The sequence below is a fragment of the Zea mays genome, chromosome 4 (genome assembly GCF_902167145.1).
Source record: "Zea mays cultivar B73 chromosome 4, Zm-B73-REFERENCE-NAM-5.0, whole genome shotgun sequence".
Classification (NCBI taxonomy): Eukaryota; Viridiplantae; Streptophyta; class Magnoliopsida; order Poales; family Poaceae; genus Zea; species Zea mays.
This window is the reverse complement of record NC_050099.1, coordinates 37,206,930-37,214,754: the sequence shown is the minus strand read 5'-3', so window position 1 is coordinate 37,214,754 and position 7,825 is coordinate 37,206,930. Positions and strand designations below refer to the sequence as shown.

General features: G+C 42.8%; 1 pseudogene; it reads right to left on the bottom strand.

Moving 5' to 3' along the window:
- Positions 1-801: 801 nt before the first annotated feature.
- On the bottom strand, positions 802-2,174 carry LOC103655218 (sodium/hydrogen exchanger 1-like; annotated as a pseudogene).
- Positions 2,175-7,825: the final 5,651 nt, after the last annotated feature.

Genomic DNA, 7,825 nt, shown 5'->3' with positions numbered 1-7,825 from the left:
GACTATCTTTACTCTGAAGTTTATCATGTTGCAAGAGATGCAGATTTTTATTGCTAGGTAAAGAGATTTTACCGATAAACACCTTCTCAAAAGAAAGTAGCCTATCCCAATCTTCAACATTGTTTCTTTGAATCACCTGTTTGAAGACAAGTTAACTCACTGATTAGGTTTTAAATCTATGGTTATAACATCTAAGAAGACTTGCAAGGTTGAATTTTGCAGTTTCGATTTTAAAAACAATTAAAGAGACTACATGACTTTTGTGACATTTAGTTGAGAATGAAAACACTGCAACTTCTATATATAAGATTAAGAAATGAAGGCTGTTGATGTTGGTATGTTTTTCTATAAACTTTGTCAAAGTTAGAGAATTTTGACTTACGACAACAAAAAATGTCCTATGTTTTGGAATGGATAGAGGAAACAAAAGCAGTAACACAATTCCAGACCAAAGCTCAAACCAGATAGACCAAACACAAGATTTATCTTATTGTAAGCCAACACAATAGACACAACACCTCTCATGAGACCCGCCCACCAAACAATAACCTGAATGACCAATATCATGTAAGGAACATAACAACTGTTTCAAGAGAACATAAGAAGTTAAGATGTTGCTAAGTTAAAGACTTACCTGCTGCCTAAAAGATATCTTTCCATTTGGAGTTTTTTTGGTCAAATTTGATAGAAAGGATAGTGGGAAAACAAAAGCAGCTCTTGAAACCAGCACCAAGGCTAAAATGGTGCTGCTCAAAGCGATAGACTTTACCGGGCTGCAAATGATAGAAAATACAGATTCAGAAGAAAGATCTTCTAGTTGAGCAATGAAGAGAGAGAAAGAGGGAGAGAGTATGCCTATAAGTTTGACCGACAATCTTCCACTTCTCTATATCCAATGCATCCATACCAACATAAAGAAACAAAAAAGTCTCGGAGATAAATGACAATGTTGCAAAGGCATGCATGTGATCCATCCAATAGTACATTAGCATAATCATTACCAAAGAATGCATGATCAAAAGCAAATGTCCATACAGAAGGTATGAAGCTACTTACTTGGTTGTGACCCTCAAACTTTCTGTTACATTGTGCCAAGTATAGTGTGACATTACGATACTGCAGAAAAACACAGTGAGAATGCCACTCAAATCGAGCAACTTACAATAAAAAGGCAACCCGTTAATAACAATTTACAGCTATGTTTGCTTTTTAAAAAATGCAAAATGTCTGCAGAGGTTAAAAGTACAGGGTGCTCACTTCAGCTAGCATGTAAGATAAATAATCCATTAGCATCATAATGGAAACTTCACGATCGGTTGAATGCCTGGGGTGCATGTCAAATAAGAGGAAACATGCCAAAGTACTTCTTAATGGTATAAGCACTAAGAAGTCCAGACTGCAGAAAAAAACATGTCAGTAAACTTTAGCAAAGCTAGAAGTGGAAGAGCATATAACTTACAGCTACTCCAAGAATGGTGCTGGAGCCGAACAGATAAAGGAAACTGCCAATGAAGTCCAGTAATTTGGCACCGCTGATATTTCTAGGATCAAAGTTCTAGATTGCATTGAACAACACAATAGAAGTTGCGTCATTGACAACACCTTCACCAAACACGAGGTTGTACAAGAATGGTGTCTCATCTTGGCTTAACACCTGCAAGGTGCAAACCGAGTCTGTGGCCGAGAATATTGCCCCAAGTGCTGAAATTTAAGATGTATAAGAGTCAGAAAGAAAGAGCTGTATATGGGCAACAGAAGTGTTTATGCTTTGGGTGATGAACTTACCAAGATAGTCTCCCAGTTCAAGTGCGCCGATATTAAGCCTTGATATTAGTCCTAGAGCGCCTATTGAGATCAAATGTGAGTTAGGCAGGCAGAAATCCAGAAGCATATAATCATGTTAAAAGTGAAATTTGGGACCGAACCTACCAAGGGATATTACAGTAAAAGAGATCAAGGTGCCAACTGCACCAAACAGTGTAATAGTAATGAAGTTTCGAAAGAACTATTTCTTTTTTTCTCGAACGCGCAAGAGACATGCACATCTTTTGAAAGAACTGTTTCTTCTTCACTTGGAACCTGGCTTATTGGGGAAGAAAAAAAGAAATGTGAATACCTACAACCATGTAGCAATTTGTTCTTTCATATACTCATTTTTAATTGCCAATCAACATCAAGAGCAAGACCATACTAAGATTCCATTTAATGCAGATATATGTTACACTATCAATGTATCATAATAATTGAACTAAACCTGCTTTTTGGTTGAAATTTTACCGAACCAGAGGATGAACAGAATGGAAACAATGGGTATTCAGAAACAACATACCTGGAATCCATGAGATCATCTTTACAGGATAGAACTTTTATAGCATGCTCAAAAACAGATAAGACATCTTCTCCCATGTGTATGGCATGCACAGAGAAACTGCATCAAATGAAAATGAGCTGGAACATCAGGAATCCATTCGCATGGAAGCATGTCAAGGCTTAACTACAGAAATTAGATTGAATATACAGACCCTAAGTTGGATCATAAATGTACATATTGCTTACTTGTGGTTCACATGGCTGACTAAAGGAAGGTCATAATGCTGAAGTTTCTTAACAGTAGTCTTATAGAACGGGGTAAGAACTTCACCAACTGGAGAGATTCTTGTGTGCTCAAATATGTGATCTATTTTTGTAAACCAGCGCTCCAGTTCTTCAGGTCCCAACTTAAACTCTAACAAAACCAAGGAACAGTTAATGCTTAGTATAAACAAACTGACTACAAACTTTGTGATTTGATATAGATGATTTACCATGTCATCCATTTCCATCAAATCCAATAAAGATGAAGTTCACAGGGATCGGAAGATAAATGGAATCAACCTCTGCCAGGCTCAAATAGTTTGCAATATTACCTTGGTATAAGAAAAGACGAAATTTAGTAGTGAAAAGATCTCTGCTTCTTAAATAAGTACACACAACAATAGCACCTAGACTATCCATACTTCATGTGTGATTCCAGCATTGTTCACAACTCATAAGGTACTGTTTTAAGGCATAAGAAATACTCTAACTTGCTTTTTATAAGTTTAGCAAATTCAAGAGATGTCCACAGTGCCACCAAGGATCAAGTCAACATCTCCACCCTTTGATGTCACATTGATGCTTTTATCAACACCAGCTATGACCTTGGGGTCGCAGGTTCGAATCCCCTTGGGGTCATGTGTGTTTTTTAATTTTAGCTAGACGTGGGCTGTGGGGTGAATGAGAATGGGAACAGGCTGTGCCGCGAGGGGGGAATGAGAAAGACAGAACAATGAATGTGAATGAACAGGGAATGGCAGGCTACCCTTGCAGCCTTAACAATATAAATCAATTTTTATATTTGAGTGATGACAATAGTTCTTAAAGCACAATATAATAGTGACAAAATTCAAATGAGTATAGTTGTAAGCAGATGCATACTCAATTAGTGAAAAGATTTTCTTTCCTATGATTCTTAAATGATGCTAACTGGAACTCTTCATGTGCAATATAAAATTTTATGTCCACAAAATTTTAGTTCAGATGCATACCCGATTAGTGAAAAGATTTTCTTTCCTATGATTCTTAAATGATGCTAACTGGAATTCTTCATGTCCAATATAAAATTTTATGTCCACAAAATTTTAGTTCTCACTGGCAGCTCGGCAGAGCTTCAGCTCATTTTTAAGCTGAGCCAGAGCTCAAGATCAAGAATGAAAATTTGACTTGGATATACATCTAATGCAATTTGTTTGGAGACTTTGGATTAGGTTGAAATAAAAAATACTCAGTGAACTGAATTGTAACCATGTGCTGGTGGCCAGGGAATGAACTGGATCAATTAGATTGCCAAAACACATTACATGTTGGTGTGCCATGGCGTCGCCTTCCGTGTCTTTCTTGTAAGCATAAGAAACGGTGATTCGGCAGTTGCATAACTGTTGGTTGTTCATGACCTGAAAATATAGCAGAGAAAGTAGCATGAAACAAATGCCAGACAGTCAGAACCATTGCAAATTGAAATACAGGAAATCGGTGTGATGATTCCATTATTTCTATTGCTTGATCAGATGATTCAAAGGACTCATAGCTCACAAAGCCAAAGCCTTTCCAATTTTAGGGTCTTGCATTATCTTCGACAAAAGAAAAAGAATATCAATAAATTATTGCAGGTGACAACTATGCTTTAGAAATAACAGACTGCAACAGATGATGTGAGGTGTTACTCCTAACACCAGTTTTAATTTTATAACTGATACATGACACTTACAGGATCATTGATTAGATGAGTTTATCAAACAGGATAATGGTTACCATGATTTTAGCTCATCTACTCTCTAAGCTATTATTGTATTTTGTACAAATGAAAGCAAATAGTGCTATCAAGTGACGAGCGCTTAATAATTTGAAATTGACTAAACACTGTTACACATAAGTTATATTGGCATAAGACCTTGAAAGTAGTTGAATTATGAGATTCAAGTATAGTGAATTTAGTTTACTTTATATGTAAGCTATCGCTTTTTTATTTGATTCAGCCATTTGTATAATACTGCTACTCGCAAATCAGATATTATGTTCACCAGTTCGGCTGCTAGATAATCACCAAATATTATTCCTACTGCAATATTCCTACCAATTTGAGGACATAGTGTGTTTTGAACTCAAGAATTGTACATAATGCTAAGATACATATTGCACAGGTTGTCTCTATTCAAAAGAAGAAAACCATGTAATGCCCCTCTGTGGTCCTTACCTGTGAGCTTGGGGACGCTGAGTCTCTCGCAGAGTAAAATTGCAAAAATGGTTACAATTCCTAGAGAGGTGAGAGGTGATTGTACGAGTGGTCTGACCACTTGCGACTGAGCCCCCGCAGGATCCAGTATACCACGCTCGGTCTCCCTGAGGACGATGCGTTCCCAATAGGTGTACATGGGGTTCTTCCTCGCGGGGCAACTGAACACACGGCTGTCGATTTCGCAGAACCCGAATGACCACTCATCCTCGTCGTTGACCTGCAATGATGGGTTCAAGAAATGGAGTGAAATCCAGGGATCTGAGCGGATGGCAAGCGAGCGCGACTGGCTAGAGAGTAGAGAGGACGGACACAGAGAGATCGAAGCAGTTGCTCTCCGTGCAGGCGCGAGAGGCGGTGTTGGTTGATGTCGCCGAAGCGGAGCTCGCGGGGTGAATCTCGACGAGCACGTCCTCGCTGCCCATCGCCACCTCCCAGTCGCGGCTAGCTAGAGAGTAGAGAGGACGGACACAGAGAGATCAAAGCAGTTGCTCTCCATGTGGCCTCGAGAGGTGGTGTTGGTTGAGGTGCGATGGTGGCGAGGCGCCCAAGCCTGGATCCATTGTCGTGGGTGGCGGACGAGCGGGCCTGGACCGGCATTGGTTGAGATCCGATGGTGGTGAGGGACGTGGGGGGGCGACGCGCGAGGTCGAGGCCATCGCAGACGATGATGGAGAGGTTGAGCGCCTTAACGACGCGGTCGGAGAAGTCGGGGACGAGGCAGACGAGCGGGGGCCGCGCGAGGGGCGAGTCCCGACTCCCGAGATCCGAAGAGCAAGCATGAGGGAGAGGGGAGGGTGCCGGGATGGAGATCGCGGGGGTGCGGCTGAGGTCGACGCCACGACAGTGGCGAGGGTGGAGGGAGCGGCACATGACGGAGACGTTTGGATGAGAAGGTAATCGCAATCTGCGGGGGGCGGCTGCGGCTCGTGCGGAGGAGGGGGTAGGAGGCGGCGGGAGGAGTGTCGAGGCAAATCTAGGGTGCTCGCACGGTTGGACGATCGGGTGGGGGCGGGGCGATGCGTGGGGGGTGAGAGTGCGCGCAACGGACGGCTGAGAGACTCTAGAGCGTATTGGACGGTTGAGATCGTCGGAAGGCAGAACCAGGGGAGGCAGCCTACCCCTTACAGCCTTAATAGGTAGTATAGAAAAGGTGGCTAGGCGGAACTAGGTGCCCAGCCACCGCCTAGGCGACTTAGGCAGGCGCCTAGGCGACTTAGGCGGGTGCCTAGGCGACGCCTTAGTAGCTGTTACAAACAGCTGTTACAAAATACCAAGCAACCAAACCCCAGAGCAGAGAGCAGCAGCCAGCAGCCAGCCGCGCCCAGACCCCAAAGCAGAGAGCAGACGCGCGCCCAGACCCCAGAGCAATAGCAGCGCGCCCAGAGAGCAGCAGCCAGCCATGCCCAGACCCCAGAGCAGAGAGCAGCCGCGCGACCAGACCCAGAGCAACAGCAGCGCGCCCAGAGAGCAGCAGCTAGCCGCGCTCAGAGCAGAGAGCAGCAGCCAGCCGCGCCCAGAGCAGAGCAGCAGCCGCGCCTGCGCGTAGCGAGCAGGGAGTAGACGGGCGTAGGGAGAGAGGGAGCGCGAGAGAGAGCGCGTGCAGGGAGAGGGAGCAGACATATTTGCCGCGCGCAGGGAAGAGGATTGCAGCGTGCAGGGAAGAGGGAGCAGACAAATTTGCGGCGCACAGGGAGAGGATTGCGCGCGCGCACAGGAAGCCCAAAACGTGAGGCCCAGTACAAACCCTAGCCCAGTACAAACCCTAGATGCTAAGGCGTCGCCCAGACACCTACTACGCCAAGGCGGACGCCTACCTCGCCAAGGCGGACACCATACGCATTTTTACCTGGGCGGCGCCGACGCCTAGCTCCGATCGTCGCCTCGACGCCTTTTAAACCATGATCATCGTTAACATTTATGTGCCACAATATTTTAGTGTATAACCTTTACTACCAGACTAGAAATATCTCAACGACACATCAACTTTTTTACTGTAATTTTATTTAAAATAAAACACGAAGTTTTATCAAAAATAAAAATTCTAGAACACATAAGTGAACAAAAAAGTTACATAACTCCTAAAAACAACTAAAACCACATTACTTTAAATAATAAAAATATATAATTCATTAAATAAATTTACAGTGCTTTAGAGGTTATGGTGGGACTAGATATGTTTTATTAAATTCTTTTCGAATAGACTAACATAAATTACGGTCTCACATTGCAGGAGTGCTTTAGAAGTTATGGTGGGACTCAAGTATCTCATAGTTGTTCACGCCATATGATTTCTACACCTCTTAGTTAATAATTATAATATGCTATCTTCGTTCTCAATATTTGTCGCTTCTTAATTTATTTTTAAATTAAACCGTGATAAATAAAAAAGAATGAAAAGAGTACATAATAGTGCATATACATGTAATCTGAGTATTTAGTGGAAAAAATAATCTCGCTAACTTAGGACCACTATTGTGTTAATCTCAACTACTAATTATGTTAGTAGTGTAGGCGTCCAACAATCCCTTGGCGCACGTTTTGCTGCGCCCGCATCCCAAATCCCGCAGCTGCATTTGATTGAAAGTCGCCTAGAGGGGGTGAATAGGCAAATCTGAAATTTATAAACTTTAAGCACAACTACAAGCCGGGGTTAGCGTTAGAAATAAAGTCGAGTCCGAAAGAGAGGGCGAAAACAAATCACAAGTAAATGAAAGAGGATGACACGGTGATTTGTTTTACCGAGGTTCGGTTCTTGCAAACCTACTCCCCGTTGAGGTGGCCACAAAGGCCGGGTCTCTTTCAACCCTTTCCCTCTCTCAAACGGTCACCTAGACCGAGTGAGCTTTTCTCCTTAATCAACGGGTCACTTAGACCCCTTACAAGGACCACCACAACTTGGTGTCTTTTGCTTGATTACAAGTTGCTTGAGAACAAGAATGGAGGAAGAAGAAAAGCGATCCAAGCGACAAGAACTCAAATGAACACAAATATCTCTCTCTCACTAGTCACTAA